Source organism: Quercus lobata, chromosome 5, assembly GCF_001633185.2.
Source record: "Quercus lobata isolate SW786 chromosome 5, ValleyOak3.0 Primary Assembly, whole genome shotgun sequence".
Classification (NCBI taxonomy): domain Eukaryota; kingdom Viridiplantae; phylum Streptophyta; class Magnoliopsida; order Fagales; family Fagaceae; genus Quercus; species Quercus lobata.
Window position 1 is genome coordinate 66051111 of NC_044908.1, and position 10781 is coordinate 66061891.

General features: G+C 33.7%; 1 long non-coding RNA gene across 1 annotated transcript; it reads left to right on the top strand.

Moving 5' to 3' along the window:
• The first annotated feature begins 7769 nt into the window (after positions 1 to 7769).
• Positions 7770 to 8557, top strand: LOC115992487. Its single transcript, XR_004092533.1, has 2 exons — positions 7770 to 8007; positions 8419 to 8557. It is a non-coding gene; the product is annotated as an uncharacterized LOC115992487 (long non-coding RNA).
• The last annotated feature ends 2224 nt before the right edge of the window (positions 8558 to 10781 follow it).

The following is a 10781-nucleotide window of genomic DNA, read 5'->3' on the forward strand; positions in this document are numbered from 1 at the left end:
TGATCGAGGATATAATTTATCATGGAATTGCATACATATAATTCAATCCCAGGACAAAGTATTAATTAATTACTAAACTTTGGATTTAATTAATATTAATATTACTTTATTCAGTCCAATTTGATTCATTTTACTAGGATTTAAAAAAAAAAAAAACTTTATTAAATTTATTTATTTATAGTATACTTATTATTATAATAATATATATGTATCCAGCACGTAACTTCGGAACGGTGCATTGGCCCACACCGATACCAGAATATTATGTTCCCACGATCAACCTAAAATGACATCTGGAATGGAATTCAAAACTTTGATTAACACTTCTTTGTTTTCCCAATGAAGGCATTTAAGATTTAAATTCCCCTACACCCAACTATCGATGTATCAAAAAATTATTTAAATTTTTATTTTATTTTCTTCACTTGAAACTCACTAACACATTCATACTCAATAATTTAAATTGAATGATGTCTATTATACACACTACTTTTGCATAGAAATTGTGACTTCTTAGTTCAATAACATGTGCGTATGTATTGTGTGTGTTAACATATATATATATATATATATATGTGTGTGTGTGTGTGTGTGTGTGTGTGTGTAAAAGACATTTCCCATTTATATTTATCCAAGTCCACGAGTCTACCTTGAAACCTTAGAGCACTAATATCAACGCATTTATAATAGAAAAATATGCCAAATTTATATATTTAAGTCCAAAAATTATCCACATCAATCAGTTTATAAATGTGTATATTTACATTGCTGTCACAATAACTATGTATATTTACATGGCTGTTACTATTCACTTGTAAATCTATTATTTAGTAGTATAATGAAATGTAATATAAACTAGATAATTTGATATGGATGTTTTTGAAAAATTGTTGTGTAAAGTAAATAAAATAGGTTCTTACATTAAAATAGATAAAAAAAATTTGCACTAGCGAATGTAAATGCTCTTATAAACTTTTATTCAGTCAGAAAGTCTTCTTGGACTTGTGGAACCATCCAAATGAGCCGTAATTTGATTAAGAGTTCCAACTAACCAGTGACTTGACTGCTCTTAAGAATTGGCCACAAAAGCCTCACCGTGAATAATGTAAATTGTAGAAACAAATAGCATATTCTGCTTTAAATTTTGATAAAGAGTTCCAACTAACCAGTGACTTGACTGCTCTTAAGAATTGCCCACAAAAGCCTCACTGCTCTTAGAAACAAATAGCGTATTCTGCTTTAAATTTTGATAAAGATTTCCAACTAACCAGTGACTTGACTGCTTTTAAGAATTGGCCGCAAAAGCCTCACTGCTCTTAGAAACAAATAGCGTATTCTGCTTTAAGAATTGACTAGTGTCTTGACTGCTCTTAAGAATTGGCTACAAAAGCCTCACCGTGAATAATGTAAATTGTAGAAACAAATAGGAGTCTTTTGGCTAAAAATTGTAAAAAATGGAGTTTATTGTTGTTATAGGTACTGTTCAAAGTTATTTGGTAAAATGAGGAGAAAGACTAAATTTCGGCAACGGTGTTGCCGAAATTGCAAGAAAAAGTAGAATGTGTCAGGGGAGAGAGAAAATTGAATTTCGGTAATGAGATTACCGAAATTCTTGTCTTGCCCGCATTGCCTGAAATGGAAACCAATTGTGGCAATAACATTGCCAAAAATAGGAGAAAAAAAAAATTGTGGCAACTAAGTTGCCGAAAATTGAGGGAAAAAAAAAAAGATGCTACATTCACAATATATTACAGGTGGTTAGTTATTATTGGTTCAAATTTGAATCTAACACTAAGATTACTTTTTTGCCCCAATAATAATAATCAGTAACAACCTGCTACTTAGGATTTGTTGTAAAAATATTGTGAAAATGTTGTAGACGTATCATTTCCAAAAAAAATTGTGGTGCCAAAATAGAAGGATAAAAATAAAAAATAAAAAGTGGCAAATTGTTTTTTTTTTCACTCTCTTGTAGCAATGCTATTGCCACAAAACAATTTACCACTTTTTTTTTTCCTTTTCTTTTGGCACCACAATTTTTTTTTAGAAATGATACGTCCACAACATTTCCACAACATTTTTACAACAAATCCTAAGTGGCAGGTTGTTACTGATTGTTATTATTGGGGTAAAAAAGTAATCTTAGTGTTAGGTTCAAATTTGAACCAATAACAACTAATCACCTGTAATTTGTTGTGAAAAATGTTGTGCACGTAGCATCTTTTTTTTTTTTCCCTCCATTTTCGGCAACTTAGTTGCCACAATTCTTTTTCTTTTTTTTTTTCCTCCCATTTTCAGCAATGTCATTGCCACAATTGGTTTCCATTTCGGACAGTACAGGCAGGACAAGAATTTTGGTAATCTCATTACCGAAATTCAATTTTCTCTCTCCCCCGACACATTGTACTTTTTCTTGTAATTTCGGCAACGCCATTGCCGAAATTCAATTTCTCTCCTCATTTTGCCAAATAACTTTGAACAGTACCTATGACAACAATAAACTCCATTTTTTTTGCAATTTTTAGACAAAAGACTCAACAAATAGCATATTCTGCTTTAAATTTTGATAAAGAGTTCCAACTAACCAGTGACTTGACTGCTTTTAAGAATTGGCCACAAAAGCCTCACTGCTCTTAGAAACAAATAGCATATTCTGCTTTAAATTTTGATAAAAGAGTTCCAACTGACTAGTGACTTGACTGCTCTTAAGAATTGGCCACAAAAGCCTCACCGTGAATAATGTAAATTGTAGAAACAAATAGTGTATTCTGCTTTAAATTTTGATAAAGAGTTCCAACTAACCAGTGACTTGACTACTCTTAAGAATTGGCCACAAAAGCCTCACTTCTCTTAGAAACAAATAGCGTATTCTGCTTTAAATTTTGATAAAGATTTCCAACTAACAAGTGACTTGACTGCTTTTAAGAATTGGCCACAAAAGCCTCACTGCTCTTAGAAACAAATAGCGTATTCTGCTTTAAGAATTGACCAGTGTCTTGACTGCTCTTAAGAATTGGCTACAAAAGCCTCACCGTGAATAATGTAAATTGTAGAAACAAATAGGAGTCTTTTGGCTAAAAATTGTAAAAAACGGAGTTTATTGTTGTTATAGGTACTGTTCAAAGTTATTTGGTAAAATGAGGAGAAAGACTAAATTTCGGCAACGATGTTGCCGAAATTGCAAGAAAAAGTAGAATGTGTCAGGGGAGAGAGAAAATTGAATTTCGGTAATGAGATTACCGAAATTCTTGTCTTGCCTGCATTGCTTGAAATGGAAACCAATTGTGGCAATGACATTGCCGAAAATAGGAGGAAAAAAAAAATTGTGGCATCTAAGTTGCCGAAAATTGAGGGAAAAAAAAAAAGATGCTACATTTACAACATATTACAGGTGGTTAGTTATTATTGGTTCAAATTTGAATCTAACACTAAGATTACTTTTTTGCCCCAATAGTAATAATCAGTAAGAACCTGCCACTTAGGATTTGTTGTAAAAATATTGTGAAAATGTTGTAGACGTATCATTTCTAAAAAAAATTGTGGTGCCGAAATAGAAGGATAAAAATAAAAAATAAAAAGTGGCAAATTGTATTTTTTTTTTTCCCTCTCTTTCAGCAATGCTATTGCCACAAAACAATTTGCCACTTTTTTTTTCCTTCTCTTTTGGCACCACAATTTTTTTTTAGAAATGATACGTCCACAACATTTCCCAACATTTTTACAACAAATCCTAAGTGGCAAGTTGTTACTGATTGTTATTATTAGGGCAAAAAAGTAATCTTAGTGTTAGGTTCAAATTTGAACCAATAACAACCAATCACCTGTAATTTGTTGTGAAAAATGTTGTGCACGTAGCATCTTTTTTTTCTTCCCTCCATTTTCGGCAACTTAGTTGCCACAATTTTTTTTTTTTTCCTCCCATTTTCAGCAATGCCATTGCCACAATTGGTTTCCATTTCGGACAGTACAGGCAGGACAAGAATTTTGGTAATCTCATTACCGAAATTCAATTTTCTCTCTCCCCCGACACATTGTACTTTTTCTTGTAATTTCGGCAACACCGTTGCCAAAATTCAATTTCTCTCCTCATTTTACCAAATAACTTTGAACAGTACCTATGACAACAATAAACTCCATTTTTTTTGCAATTTTTAGACAAAAGACTCAACAAATAGCGTATTCTGCTTTAAATTTTTATAAAGAGTTCCAACTAACCAGTGACTTGACTGCTTTTAAGAATTGGCCACAAAAGCCTCACTGCTCTTAGAAACAAATAGCATATTCTGCTTTAAATTTTGATAAAAGAGTTCCAACTGACCAGTGACTTGACTGCTCTTAAGAATTGGCCACAAAAGCCTCACCGTGAATAATGTAAATTGTAGAAACAAATAGCGTATTCTGCTTTAAATTTTGATAAAGAGTTCCAACTAACCAGTGACTTGACTGCTCTTAAGAATTGGCCACAAAAGCCTCACCGTGAATAATGTAAATTGTAGAAACAAATAGCGTATTCTGCTTTAAATTTTGATAAAGAGTTCCAACTAACCAGTGACTTGACTGCTCTTAAGAATTGGCCACAAAAGCCTCACCGTGAATAATGTAAATTGTAGAAACAAATAGCGTATTCTCTTTAAATTTTGATGAAGAGTTCCAACGAATCCAATGACTTGACTGCTCTTAAGATTTATTACCCCAAAAAGATCTGGCAGTACAAAACGTTTCAGTCCATTTTCACAGCAAGTCCTTGATAAACTTTTCTTTCTAATGCTCAAAGCGTGTACACTGGGATACAAGGGATATCGTAGTTTTGTATATGACCAACTAACTACAATGCCCTTGGGTCAAACTTTCAATTCATTTTAGGCCGGATGTATTGGGGTTATACAATTCATATTGACATGAAACATACTTAGGTATAATTCTTTGTGTTATAACTTAGGTTTCTGGATTAAATTCAAGCATAGAGCTTATTGGTTGATAGAGTACAAATATATGGTTTATTGGTTTATTGGCCAATGCATTTTCTTGTGAGTATTTGTAGCTTCTAAGATCACATGATTGAATTTAAGTGGAGAACTTAATCATGGTTTTCAGACTCGAATCGTTCAAAAAACTGGTAAAGGAAGAGGTTCAAGGTTGTAAGGTTGAATTTAATCAACCATGTGTTGGCTTTATTCCATGACAAATTTGCTTGTAATACAGCACTTAGAAACCCTGTATTTAGGTGGGAATCATGTAAGGGTAGTGTGTGAGAAAGTGTTAAAAAATGTTCAAGACAGTGCAGTGAAGCAGAGACTCGCGGCTAGGACTCGCGGGAGGCTCGTGGCTTACAAGCCGCCAAAAGTTACACACGTGCAAAGCATGCAAGGGAGCTGAACAGTCATGCCAGCTGGAGCACTACAGGACAAAAATCCAGACTGGCCATTCAGCTAGCTCGCGGCTTGAACTCGCGACTCAGTCAAGTCGCGAGGTCAAGTTGCCAGCCAGCCCTATTTTGGAAAAACTGACTCTTTGCATTCCATTCTCACACCAGTATAAATACCCGTCATTCCCACAAAATATGTGTGGTCATTCAGAAAGAAAAATCCTAAGAGAGGTTTCTTCAAAACACCCACCCAATTAGAGAGAGCTACTTATTCTTAGAGAGAAATCTTTGTAGTCTCTTCTCATTCCCTCTCTCATTGTCATACCTATTGAGAGGAGATTTCTATCCAAACACTACCTACACCCATTTAGAGTGTTGAGTGTTTTTGGAGCTTTGGGAAGCATTGGAAGATGCCAAGGATGGCGGATGCTATGGATTATAGCAGAATCCAGTAAGCTAGAAAAGAAAAAGATTCGGCGCAACCTCGTTGGAGCAAGAAACTTGGAGGGCTTAGGTGCACTGGGTGGACTAGGCTTGGAGGGTCTATTGTTGTCCATGTATCCCAACTTCATTTTCTAGTGGATTGTTTACAGCTTGGAGGGTGGCGGAGAGGTTTTACGCCGAGGGTTTCGGTTTCCTCTTCGATAACACATCGCGTGTTGTCTTTGTGTTTGCATCTTCCTTCCCTTTTATCTTTGCCTTTTATTATCTGCTATGGGTTGTGATTTTAATTTGGCTTAGATAGTTTTTCCAATTCCATATTATAGCTTATGTTAATTTTCCGCACACTAGTTGTTTCACATAATGCTTGAATTGGTTAAGTTGTAATTTGGGGGTCTAAACGTTCAAGGGTGTTTTTACACTATTTGAACTTTCAATTGGTATCAAAGCGGGTACACTTGTTGTGGTTTTAATACCTAAGTGTGATCCTTGACCCCTTGTGTTTATTTCTCATGGATTGTGCTTTGTATGCTTCTTTGCATGATTTGGTTGGTGATGAATGTAACATGCCACGTGTTTGTGAAAATGCCTCTATGAGTGTTAATCCTCATAAGTGTGATAACATGTTATTTGAATCTATGGGTGTTGTTGACAAACTCTTGAAGAAAAATGCTAAGAAGTTTCAAAAGAATTTGAGCAAGTTATTTTGTGAAAATGATGATTTAATTGCTAAGCTCAATGAATCCAATAAATTGGTTGAGAAATATAAAAAACTTGCTGAAATTTCTCTTAAAAAGCTGAAAGAGTTTGAATGTTTGAATATGGACTTAGATGCTAAACTTGTTTTGACTAACAAACTTGTTGATGATCTTAAATGCGAAAATGAATCTCTTAAGATGCATGCCAAGTGTTTGATTGCTGAACCTATTGCTAAAAATGATGAAAATATTTGTTGCAATCATGTTGTGGTACCCGATTTTGTGCCTAGTGTGTGTTCTACCTTAAAGGACAAATCGGTGTACATTCCTTCACATAAAAGAAATCAAAAGGTGGAGAGAAAGACTGTTAAGTCAAAGCCTTCGTTTAGGTCTCAACCTAAGGTTTTGAATGGGTCTAAGTTTGTTCCTACTTGCTACCATTGCGGTGTGATTGGTCATATAAGACCTCAATGTCATAAGTTGAAGAGGGAACAAAACCATGTTGCTAGATCCCTTCCCAAAAAGCCTAATGGACCTAAATACATTGTTTGTCACCATTGTGGTGCCTTTGGTCATCTAAGACCTCATTGCTCTAAGTTTCAAGCTCTTAAAAGAATCAAAAGAAAAGGAAAACTCGAGCTTTTTGGAAGTTATGCTAAAAAGAGTAAACCGGTTTTGAGTGAAAATAACATGTTGTTAAAGAAAATGTTTGATGCTCTTAACTCCTTGACTATGTGCATCTCTGGTTCTCATTCTTCCAACCCTCGTCTCACTTCTCTTGAGACACTCATTCCAAACAATCGTTCCGTTTGGATGAGGAAGGGTTCCTATGGTTGAGCCTTTGCTCTTTTGGTCCTTGATCTAATTCATTCGATCTTTGTAGGACCCTTCATGCATTAAATGTCATAACTCCATGCATTTTGTGCATCTTGCATTTATTTGTATGCATTGTTTCATTTTTTATCTTACTTTTATGTTTTCATTTTGTGTGAGTAAAAATCCAAAACCACATTAAAAGTGAAAAATTTAAAAAGTTTGATCGTATTTGTTTGAGCACATATCACATGTGAGTTTGGCCTTGTACCTTTGTACAAATGGCTTTGTGCATTTTCGAGCTTAGCTTGTTATTTTTGCACTTATATCTTTGTGGGAAAAATCATGACATCTTTGTGTGATTGTTGTAAATCGATCTTCAAGCTTGTCATGAATGATTAGTCAATAGTCATGTTGGTTTTGATATTTGCATAGACTTGTACTTATATCTCTTCCCACTCTTTTATTTTTATGAGAATTAATACAAATTAATTGTACAAAAGTTTTTTTTTTTTCTTCTTCCTTGAACATTCAAATGAAGAATTAATACTACCTATACATATTTTTTATTATTTTCTTCCTTTAACTTTCAAATCAATAATTAAATCTACCTATACATGTAGGTATAACCGTATAAGTGCTGGAGGGAGGAAGTTGTTGAATAGCCCCCTCTACTTAAGGTAGTCATAGGTAAGATGCCACTGTGAATGATTTTTTTATTATTTTTATACTATTATATGGGGCTATTCAGCCTTGGGGCTAAAGGTTGTGGCCCAAAAAAAAAAAAAATTGGTTTCAAAATAACTGTTAGCATTTGCTTTAAAGACAAGAAGCCAAAAAGGGGTTTGGGGGGTTGTGGACAGTTTAAAGATATACGTGTATACATTAAATGGGAGAAATAATATTAATTAGAGAGAGTACTCCATTTAATTGTTTTCTTCCTTCAACTTTCAATTTGAGAATTAATACTAATTAAATATACAAAAGTTTTTTTTCTCTTCCCTGAACTTTCAAATCAAGAATTAACACTACCGATACATAGGTTTGATTTTTTCTTCCCTAAACTTTCCAATCAATAATTAATACTACATATACATGCAGGTATAACCGTATAACTGCCGGAGGGAGGAAGGAAAGAGCTGAAGGGCCCCTTGTACTTAAGGCAATCATAAGTTAGATGCCACTGTGAATGATTATTTATTACTTTTATACTATTATAGGAGGCTATTCAGCTCTGGTGGTTGTGGCCCAAAAAAAAAATATATATATATATATATATCTTGGGCTAAACTAACCTTTAGTATTTGCCTTAAAGACAATAGGCCTAAGAGGGGGGTGGGGGTTGTTGACATTTGGAAGATATAGGTGTATAAATTAAGTGGGAAAAATAATATTAATTAAAGAGAATACCCTATTTAATTTTTTTCTTCCTTGAACTTTCATATCAAGAATTAATACTAATTAACTATACATAAATTTTTTTTTTCTTCTTCCTTGAACTTTCAAATCAAGAATTAATACTACCTATACATATGTTTGATTTTTTTTTTTCTTCTTTCTTGGACTTTCAAATGCATAATTAATACTACCTATACATGTAGGTATAACCGTATAAGTGTTGGGGGGGGGGGGGGGGGGGTGCAGAGAAGGAGCTGCATAGCCCCCTATACTTAAGGCAGTCATAAGTTAGATGCCACAGTAAATAGTGGTTTATTATTTTTATACTATTATAGGGGGCTATTCAGCATTGGTACTAAAAGTTGTGGTCCAAAAAATAATCTGGTTCTAAAATAACTGTTATCATTTGCCTTTAAGAAAGTGGCCCAAGAGGGGATTGGGGGGTTGTCGACAATTGGAAGATACAAGTGTATACATTAAATGGGAGAAATAATATTAATTAGAGAGAGTACTCCATTTAATTGTTTTCTTCCTTCAACTTTCAATTCGAGAATTAATACTAATTAAATATACATAAGTTTATTCTTTTTCTTCCTTGAACTTTCAAATCAAGAATTAATAATACCTATACATAGGTTTGATTTTTTTTTTCTTCCTTGAACTCTCCAATCAATAATTAATACTACATAAACATGAGGGTATAACCACATAAGAGCCGGAGGGAGGAAGGAAAAAGATGAACGACCCCCAGTACTTAAGGCAGTCATAAGTTAGATGCCACTGTGAATGACTGTTTATTATTTTTAAACTATTATAAGGGGCTATTCAGCTCTGGCACAAAAAGTTGTGGCCCAAAAAAAAAAGAATATATATATGGGGCTAAATTAACCTTTAGTATTTGCCTTAAAGACAAGAAGACAAAGAGGGGGGTAGGGGTTGTTGATAGTTGGAAGATATAGGTGTATAAATTAAGTGGGAGAAATAAAATTAATTAAAGGGAATACACTATTTAATTCTTTTCGCCCTTAAACATTCATATCAAGAATTAATACTAATTAACCATACATAAGTTTTTTTTTTTTTCTCTTCCATGAACTTTCAAATCAAGAATTAAAACAACCTATACATATGTTTGATTTTTCTTCATCCTTGGACTTTCAAATGCATAATTAATACTACCTATACATGTAGGTACAACCGTATAACTGATGGAAGGGGGAAGGAGCTGCATAGCCCCCTACACTTTGGGCAGTCATAAGTTAGATGCCACTGTGAATGGTGGTTTATTATTTTTATACTATTATATGGGGCTATTCAGCTTTGGTGCTAAAAGTTGTGGTCCAAAAAATAATCTGGTTCTAAAATAACTGTTATCATTTGCCTTAAACACAAGTGGCCAAAGAGGGGGTTGGGAGGTTGTCGACAATTGGAAGATACAAGTGTATGCACTAAATGGGAAAAATAATATTATTTAGAGAGAGTACTCCATTTAATTGTTTTCTTCCTTCAACTTTCAATTCGAGAATTAATACTTATTAAATATACATAAGTTTATTCTTTTTCTTCCTTGAACTTTCAAATCAAGAATTAATACTACCTATACGTAGGTTTGATTTTTTTTTCTTCCTTGAACTTTCCAATCAATAATTAATACTACATATACATGTGGGTATAACTGTATAAGTGTTGGAGGGAGGAAGGAAAGAGCTGCATGGCCCCCTGTACTTAATGCAGTCATAAGTTTGATGCCACCTTGAATGATTGTTTATTATTTTTACACTATTATAGGGGGAGCTCTGGTGCAAAAAGTTGTGGCCTAAAAAAAAAAAAAAAATTTGGGGTTAAAATAACCTTTAGTATTTGCCTTAAAGACAAGAGGCCTAAGAGGGGGGTGGGGGTTGTTGACAGTTGGAAGATATAGGTGTATAAATTAAGTTGGAGAAATAATATCAATTAAAGAGAATACTCTATTTAATTGTTTTCTTCCTTCAACTTTCATATCAAGAATTAACACTAATTAACTATACATAAGCTTTTTTTTTTTTTTCTCATCCTTGAACTTTCAA